Raw genomic sequence first — 8,546 nt, forward strand, 5'->3', positions numbered from 1 at the left:
ACAACCAATCTGCAAAAGACAACAAATTGTGCAAGTACAAAAGAGGAACAAAATAATTATAAATAAATAAATATTGAGAACATGATCTGTAGAGTCCTTGAACGTGAGTCCACAGGTTGTAGAATCAGTTCTGTGTTGGAGGTGAGTGAAGTTTTCTGCTCTGGTTTACAAGCAGGGTATTGTGGGGTAATAATGTCCTGAACAGATGGTGTGGGACCCAAGGTTCCTGGAACTTGGAAGATTTGGATTAAAGTCACAAAGCCTATATGTAGCAGAGCATTTCTCCAAAATTAAAATTGCCACACTAAGGGCTTGCATGTTCTGCAGATACATTCTTTATTTAAAGTTCCATCTCAACATCTCCATCCAGCTAAATTCATTAAATTCCCAATTTACCTTTACAATTTCAGGACACTGATTGGACAAGGATTAGTCTTTTTTATCAGTAATTCTGTAAGCAAATCTGAGTAATACTGTGCAAACAACTCATAAGCCTCTCATCTTTTTGCTGCCTTAAGTCAAGCATTTCACCATAGTAGATGAGCTTTTCCCTTAAGCAATGTTTCAGATTTGCAACTTTACAATGAAATTAATATGAAAGTCTTAAAAGGTAATTGCAGTTGCACTTTAATACAGGTTATGATTAAATTGAGCTTTAGGGAATTGTGGCCATCACAGCACAGAGCTAAGTAAATGAACAGATTTGCCTGCCAGGGCGTTGTAAAAGACAATTAATCAAAGAAAAATTAAAAGGAACATCTAAACGATGTGTTCCTTTTAACCGTGATCCACATGTGGCACTACTTTACGTTTCTTAAATGTGATTACCTGCAGGTCTACAGACCCACGAACAGGATGACAAAAACTCAGTAGGAACAGTTCCCATCTAAGTATCACATCATGTCCCCTGAAACATAAATATCTGAAATAATCTGAAGTGACATAGGAACGAGAACATTTTGTATCAAAAGTGGAACTAGTTTTATAATGAACAGGTGGCTTGTTCAAATGGACTTTAACCAAAATCATCCAATAAAGGAAGAGCATTTTGTGTCATTGCGCCAAATTGGTTGATTTGGAGAAAAGAACTTATAACACTGGAAAAAAGTGAAAACTTCTCCAACAGATTTTAAAAAGTGTACGTTATCTTGAATGGGAGTTAAAAGCCAAGATTTTTTTTAAAAATCATTTAATCCTTTACTGCCAGTAACATTATTCTATCTTACATAAGCATACACCTCACAATTCACGTTACCAACCTTCAGGTCATGCCATTCAGGATTTTGTGAATATTACTTTGTGAATGTACGTGCTGAATCACAACCATATGTGCTGTATACGTACGGTATTTCACACTGGGTTCCAGAGGAACAATGTTTCATTAGAGGTATACATATGATTTGTTGATTGACAATGAATTTGAATGATTGTTTTCCTCCCATATGGTCGATTTATACTCTTATTGATTATTTGTGTACTTTTTAAGAGACAAAAAAAGGCAAAATAAACTTCAAAGGAAAAAGGCTAAATGTCAGGAAGGGCCAAGGCTGGAAAAACAAACCAAGAGACAGATTAACAGACCTTTCCTCAAAACAATCTGTGTTGGCCTACAGCTCCTCATTCATTACATTTATTACTAGCCTGGACAAATGGTTAAGGCGTCGGTCTAGTGATCTGAAGGTCACTAGTTCGAGCCTTGGCTGAGGCAGCGTGTTGTGTCCTTGAGCAAGGCACTTAACCACACATTGCTCTGCAATGACACCAGTGCCAAGCTGTATGGGTCCTAATGCCCTTCCCTTGGACAACATTGGTGGCGTGGAGAGGGGAGACTTGCAGCATGGGCAACTGCCAGTCTACCATACAACCTTGCCCAGGCCTGTATTTTGGAAATCTTCCAAGGCGTAAATCCATGGTCTCATGAGACTAACAGATGTGTATATATACACACACATTATATATATACATACACACACATTTTATATATATATATATATAGCCTAATATAGAACTACATATCTAATTTATCAATGATGTAAAGACTGAGGAAGCATTACTTATAGAGACGTACTGCCCCACCCCACCCCCTCACTGTACAGAACTTCATATAGACCATATTTAAAGTACAACTTCCATTTTGGGCACTACATCATCTCAGAGTTCAATGTAGGGTTTCCTAAAATGCTAACCAGTCAGAAATTACATAAACTAGTATTGCCTTCTTTCCAATTTAGAATGTTCAGCAGTGATTTAATCATTTCCTTTTTTTTAGGGGGATAGGGTGAAGAGAGAATGTCTTTCTGCTGAAGAGTTTGAGGGCAAGGGTGGAGATGTGAGCAGGTAAGAACAAGTGGGAAGCAACCTTTGAAATTGAAATCAGGTCCCTGAGGATAGGTGAGAAAACATTATATAGTTAAATGTGCAATCCTCTCTTAAGGACTCAATCATTTTAAAACCTGCCAAAGACAGAATTCAGGACAGCTATTACAATGGTGGTCAAGTGAATGGGGATGGTGGTGGGGGAAATGTTCAAGACAAATTAACCCTAACCACTTAATACACATAGCCACTGTACCCCATCATGTACAGACTGTTCCATCAACACTGAGTAGCCCGCATTCCATTTTGAAATTGCCATACGTGCACATTCATCTCCCATGGGTGATCAGCCTTTCCTTAATAAACCAAATGACTTCTATTACTTCCTCCAACCACATATTCATCTGAAATATCACTGTGCAAAGGAACGTATCCAAACTGTTCCACTTATTCCCAACAACAATCCAATCACAGGGCCCCCATTCCACTAAAGCAAAAGAAATTATTGTCTTTCACAGTGTTGTGTAACTAAAAACTGAAAATGTTTGAAATACTAAGCAGGTTAAGCAGAGTAACAAAATTGGCATTTCAGAGCAGAATTTTCAGTTGAATTCCATTTCATGAAAGATTATGGACAGGAAATATTAACTGTTTCTGTCTCCAAAGACGAAGTCTGGTCTACTGACTATTACTGGATATGCTTCTATTTCAAACTTCCAGATATTTCCAAACTAGAGTTGCCATTCACAATATTATAAGACTTACATTAATCAAAGTTCAAAGCAAATTTATTATCAAAGAACATATATGTCACCATATGTTACCCATGATTAATTTTCTTGCAGGCATTCACAATAAAAACAAAGAAATATGATAGAGTCAATGAAAAACTACACACAAAAACTGACAACCTAAGTGCAAGATAAACTTTGCAAATGCAAACTACTACTAAAAATAATAAGTAAATAAATAATATTGAGAACATGATTTGTAGAGCCCTTGAAAGCGAGTTCATTGGTTGTGGAATTGGTTCAGTGTTCTGGTGACTGATGTTCTCCACGCTAGCTCAGGAGCCTTATGGTTCCTAAACTTGGTGAGGGCCCTAAAGCACCTGTACCTGCTCCCCGATAGTAGCAGCGAGAAAAGAGCATGGCCTGGACGGTGGATGATAATCTCAATTTATGTTAATTTAAATTTAGCGTCATCTGCTAATGTGCTGTGCTGCTGTTATAAAAAAAACTGATTTTCCTGGCATTTTATCACTTGTGCATGTGTGCCTATCTCAGTCATGAACTTGAACTTGTATCACCGCTATGAATGGCAGCATCCTCTGCAATTTACACCCCCCCCCCATGCACCCGGTAAAGCCACCCAGTGCCCTCTCTCTTGTCCCGCATTCACCCCAGGATTCGTACTGTGAGGGAGCCCGGCCACGGCTCCACTCACTCCTGATTAGTGCGAACGGTAACAAAGTAGGAACATTAGCAACAATGTAGCAGCGCAAGGCCCGTTCCGGGACGGGGCTTCGGCCTGCCGGGCAAACACAGCGGCTTTTGCAGTCTAAATGTAGCGGGGAGCAGCAACAAAGCCCGGTGCCGAGTGGCGAACGGCGGAACGCTGCGCTTGCACGGGGACTGTTGCGGTTTTACCTTCACTCGGCTCGCCCACACCGCATCTCCGTTCCACGTTATTCAGGAAGCCGCGGCTCATTCAGCCTGACGGCAGGAAGTACCTCCCACCCTCCTCCCAGAGCTCCCGCACTGTGAAGGTTTATCCTCCTGTATCCCACGGCTGCGAGGAGGAAACGAACCAGCAAATCATTGTGGTCTGGGATACACGACCTTGTCGAATATTGAATGCGCGTTCAGTTACCACGTTCATTAGGGGGTTCAAAACATACTTAGGAGGGGTAGAAGCAGGGATGTGGAGGAGATTGGGGAAATAGGGCTTGAAAAACACACAGAAAGTGGACCGACTGTATAACTCTATACAGTAAGAATCTATACCAAACCGTTCTTGATTATGTGTAAAATTATGCAACAGATTGGCTCCAAGATCAAACACCAATTTAGCCAGAGGGTAGTGAATCTATGGATTTCATTACCACAGGCGGCTGTGGATACCAACTCACTGCGTATATTTAAAGCGGAGGTTGATAGGTTTTTGATCAGTCATGGAGTCAATGATTACGGGGCGAACGCGGGAGAATGGGCCTGAGTGGGACAGCAAATCAGCCATGGTGGACCAGACTCGAATGGCCTAATTCTGCTCCTATGCCACATATAGTCTAATTTGAGAGGTACTGGAAATCGCAAGTTATTTGGAGTTTGAAAGTTACTGACCGTGTCTCACACTTTCCGATCAACTTTAGACTAGTAACATCGCAGGACTGATCTTTCGCTCTGCTTGGAAAGATCCGATTAAGCTTTCTTTTCAAGTCCATGAAACTCATTTATCGTTCAGGCCGGCATTTAGACTTCTTTTGAGAAACCCATTATTCGCCCGTCGTCAAGCGCTGCCCCTACACCTCATGAGTCCTATTAGCATTAATGTTTCTGGCGCAAAAAAAAACATGATGATGCCAAGAAACTGAGAAGAAATGAATGAAGTAGCTCAGAATTATTACGGCAACCACACTGGTCTTTGGTGTTTGGGATACATATAAAGGCTTATTGCAATTTATTCATTCCTTAAGCACGAATAAAAACAATGCTAAAATATTTACCCCGTCCATTGCTTTGATTACTTTTATAAAATTAAGACGCACTTTTGCAATCTGTACAGCCGAGCAAGGTAAATATAATTTTACTATCTACGTCCGAATATTCCACTTAAGCAGTCGCAACGACCTGCTAAACTCAGTATCCCGACATGAGTGGGAGATTGGGCGATTAAACATCGTTAAATCAACAGAGGTAACTCTGAGATAAGTAAGAACAAATGAAATCACACTGGGCTCAGAAATTGCGGATATTGTAGTTGTTTTCTATTAGTGGAAGAACATAATCGTGTTGGAATTTAATGTTTAACATTTACATAGGATTATGGAAACATCCCAGAGAGCAGATTGGATCCAGATACGGCAGCGTTGAACAAAGAATGCGTAACGGAAGGACGACTCAGGCAGTAAAACTGAGAGAATTTGTAAATGTTCTTAACTGAAGGAAGAGTGAGTAAGATCCACAAACCTGCCTGTCCTGGCCGACCTATTGTCTCAGCTTGCTCCTGCCCCACCGAACTCGTTTCTGCATACCTCGACACGGTTTTATCCCCCCTTGTTCAATCCCTTCTGACCTACGTTCGTGACACTTCTCACGCTTTTAAACTTTTCGATGATTTTAAGTTCCCTGGCCCCCACCGCTTTATTTTCACCATGGATGTCCAGTCCTTATATACTTCCATCCCCCATCAGGAAGGTCTCAAAGCTCTACGCTTCTTTTTGGATTCCAGACCTAATCAGTTCCCCTCTACCACCACTCTGCTCCGTCTAGCGGAATTAGTCCTTACTCTTAATAATTTCTCCTTTGGCTTCTCCCACTTCCTCCAAACTAAAGGTGTAGCTATGGGCACCCGTATGGGTCCTAGCTATGCCTGCCTTTTTGTTGGCTTTGTGGAACAATCTATGTTCCGTGCCTATTCTGGTATCTGTCCCCCACTTCTCCTTCGCTACATCGACGACTACATTGGCGCTGCTTCCTGCACGCATGCAGAACTCGTTGACTTTATTAACTTTGCCTCCAACTTTCACCCTGCCCTCAAGTTTACCTGGTCCATTTCTGACACCTCCCTCCCCTTTCTAGATCTTTCTGTCTCTGTCTCTGGAGACAGCTTATCCACTGATGTCTACTATAAGCCTACTGACTCTCACAGCTATCTGGACTATTCCTCTTCTCACCTTGTCTCTTGCAAAAATGCCACCCCCTTCTCGCAATTCCTCCGTCTCCGCCGCATCTGCTCTCAGGATGAGGCTTTTCATTCTAGGACAAGGGAGATGTCTTCCTTTTTTAAAGAAAGGGGCTTCCCTTCCTCCACTATCAACTCTGCTCTTAAACGCATCTCCCCCATTTCACGTACATCTGCTCTCACTCCATCCTCCCGCCACCCAACTAGGAATAGGGTTCCCCTGGTCCTCACCTACCACCCCACCAGCCTCCGGGTCCAACATATTATTCTCTGTAACTTCCGCCACCTCCAACGGGATCCCACCACTAATCACATCTTTCCCTCTCCCACTCTCTCTGCATTCCGCAGGGATCGCTCCCTACACAACTCCCTTGTTCATTCGTCCCCCCCCATCCCTCCTCACTGATCTCCCTCCTGGCACTTATCCGTGTAAGCGGAACAAGTGCTACACATGCCCTTACACTTCCTCCCTTACCACCATTCAGGGCCCCAAACAGTCCTTCCAGGTGAGGCAACACTTCACCTGTGAGTCGGCTGGGGTGATATACTGTGTCCAGTGCTCCCGATGTGGCCTTTTATATATTGGCGAGACCTGACACAGACTGGGAGACAGCTTTGCTAAACATCTACACTCTGTCCGCCAGAGAAAGCAGGATCTCCCAGTGGCCACACATTTTAATTCCACATCCCATTCCCATTCTGACATGTCTATCCACGGCCTCCTCTACTGTAAAGATGAAGCCATATTCAGGTTGGAGGAACAACACCTTATATTCCGTCTGGGTAGTCTCCAACCTGATGGCATGAACATCGACTTCTCTAACTTCCGCTAGGCCCCACCTCCCCCTCGTACCCCATCTGTTACTCATTTTTATGCACACATTCTTTCTCTCACTCTCCTTTTTCTCCCTCTGTCCCTCTGAATATACCTCTTGCCCATCCTCTGGGTCCCCCCCCCCCGTCTTTCTTCCCGGACCTCCTGTCCCATGATCCTCTCGTATCCCCTTCTGCCAATCACCTGTCCAGCTCTCGGCTCCATCCCTCCCCCTCCTGTCTTCTCCTATCATTTTGGATCTCCCCCTCCCCCTCCAACTTTCAAATCCCTTACTCACTCTTCCTTCAGTTAGTCCTGACGAAGGGTCTCGGCCTGAAACGTCGTGTTTGCTTGTAAATGTTCTTCCACGGTGGCGCTTTTCTGCGCCTATTTATCATAAAGGCAAATGTGGCTTTTGCGTTCTCTTACTCTCATGTAAATCCAAAGTCTGGGGCGAATCAATTCTTCAGACAAATCAGGCGAAGCTGCCCAATGAGTGTGTTTCAGTCCATGAAGTGCAAGTTCAAAGCCCGTCCACCGAGTAACAGCGAATCTAAAGGTTTATTTCAGTACACTTCATGTTAACAGTTGAAAGGCTCGATTCCGGCAAGAAATCAGTCCCTTCTCTTCGACTTTGTACTGGTTTAGAACCGAATGATGATGAGCTCTGAAAGTTTCTCAGCAACTCCTTGAATCTGCTCACTGAACCTTGTCTGAAAGTATATTTTAAATTGTGTGAGGGTGGAGGAAAGTCAAAATTCAATGTAAATAAGTACATATATGTCACCATATAGAACCCTGAGATTCATTTTCATGTGGGCACTCAATAAATCTACAGAATAATAACCATAACAGAATCAATGAAAGACCACCTAACTTGGGCGTTTAACCAGAGTGCAGAAGATAACAAACTGTGCAAATGCAAAAACAAGTAATAATAATAAACAACTAAACAATGGATATTGAGACCATGAGATGAAGTGTCCTTGAAAGTGAGTCCACATGTTGTGGGGACATTTCAATGATGGGGCAAGCTGAGTGAAGTTATCCCCTTTGGTTAAGAGCTTGATGGCTGAGGGATAATAATTGTTCCTGAACCTGGTGGTGTGAGTCCTGAGGCTCTTGTACCTTCATTGAGAAAGAGATCATGTGCTGGGTGGTGGGGCGCCCTGATGTTGGAAGCTGCTTTCCTGCAACTGCATTTCATGTAGACATGCTCAATGGTGGGGAGGGCTTTACCCGTGATGGACTGGGCTGTATCCACTTCTTTTTGTAGAATTTTCCATTCAAGGGCTTGGTGTTTCCATACCAGGCTGTGATGCAGCCAGTCGATATACTCTCACTACACATTTATAAAAGTTTCTGCAAAGTTTTAGATGTCATGCCGAATCTCCACAAACTACTAAGAAAGTGGAGGCACTTCCATGCTTTCTTCTCATATGCACTTACGGGCTGGGGCCAGGACAGTTCATCCGAAATAATAACACTGAGTGATTTAAAGCTGCTGATCCTC

General features: G+C 42.9%; 1 protein-coding gene across 1 annotated transcript in view; it reads right to left on the bottom strand.

Moving 5' to 3' along the window:
* Positions 1-4,084, bottom strand: part of manbal (mannosidase beta like) — a 74,250-nt gene extending 70,166 nt beyond the window's left edge. Inside the window, exon 1 of the mRNA XM_063074542.1 lies at positions 3,966-4,084. The gene's annotated coding sequence lies outside the window, so the exon portion shown is untranslated. The remainder of the gene's footprint in view (positions 1-3,965) is intronic.
* Positions 4,085-8,546: the final 4,462 nt, after the last annotated feature.

Source organism: Mobula hypostoma, chromosome 2 (assembly GCF_963921235.1).
Source record: "Mobula hypostoma chromosome 2, sMobHyp1.1, whole genome shotgun sequence".
Classification (NCBI taxonomy): domain Eukaryota; kingdom Metazoa; phylum Chordata; class Chondrichthyes; order Myliobatiformes; family Myliobatidae; genus Mobula; species Mobula hypostoma.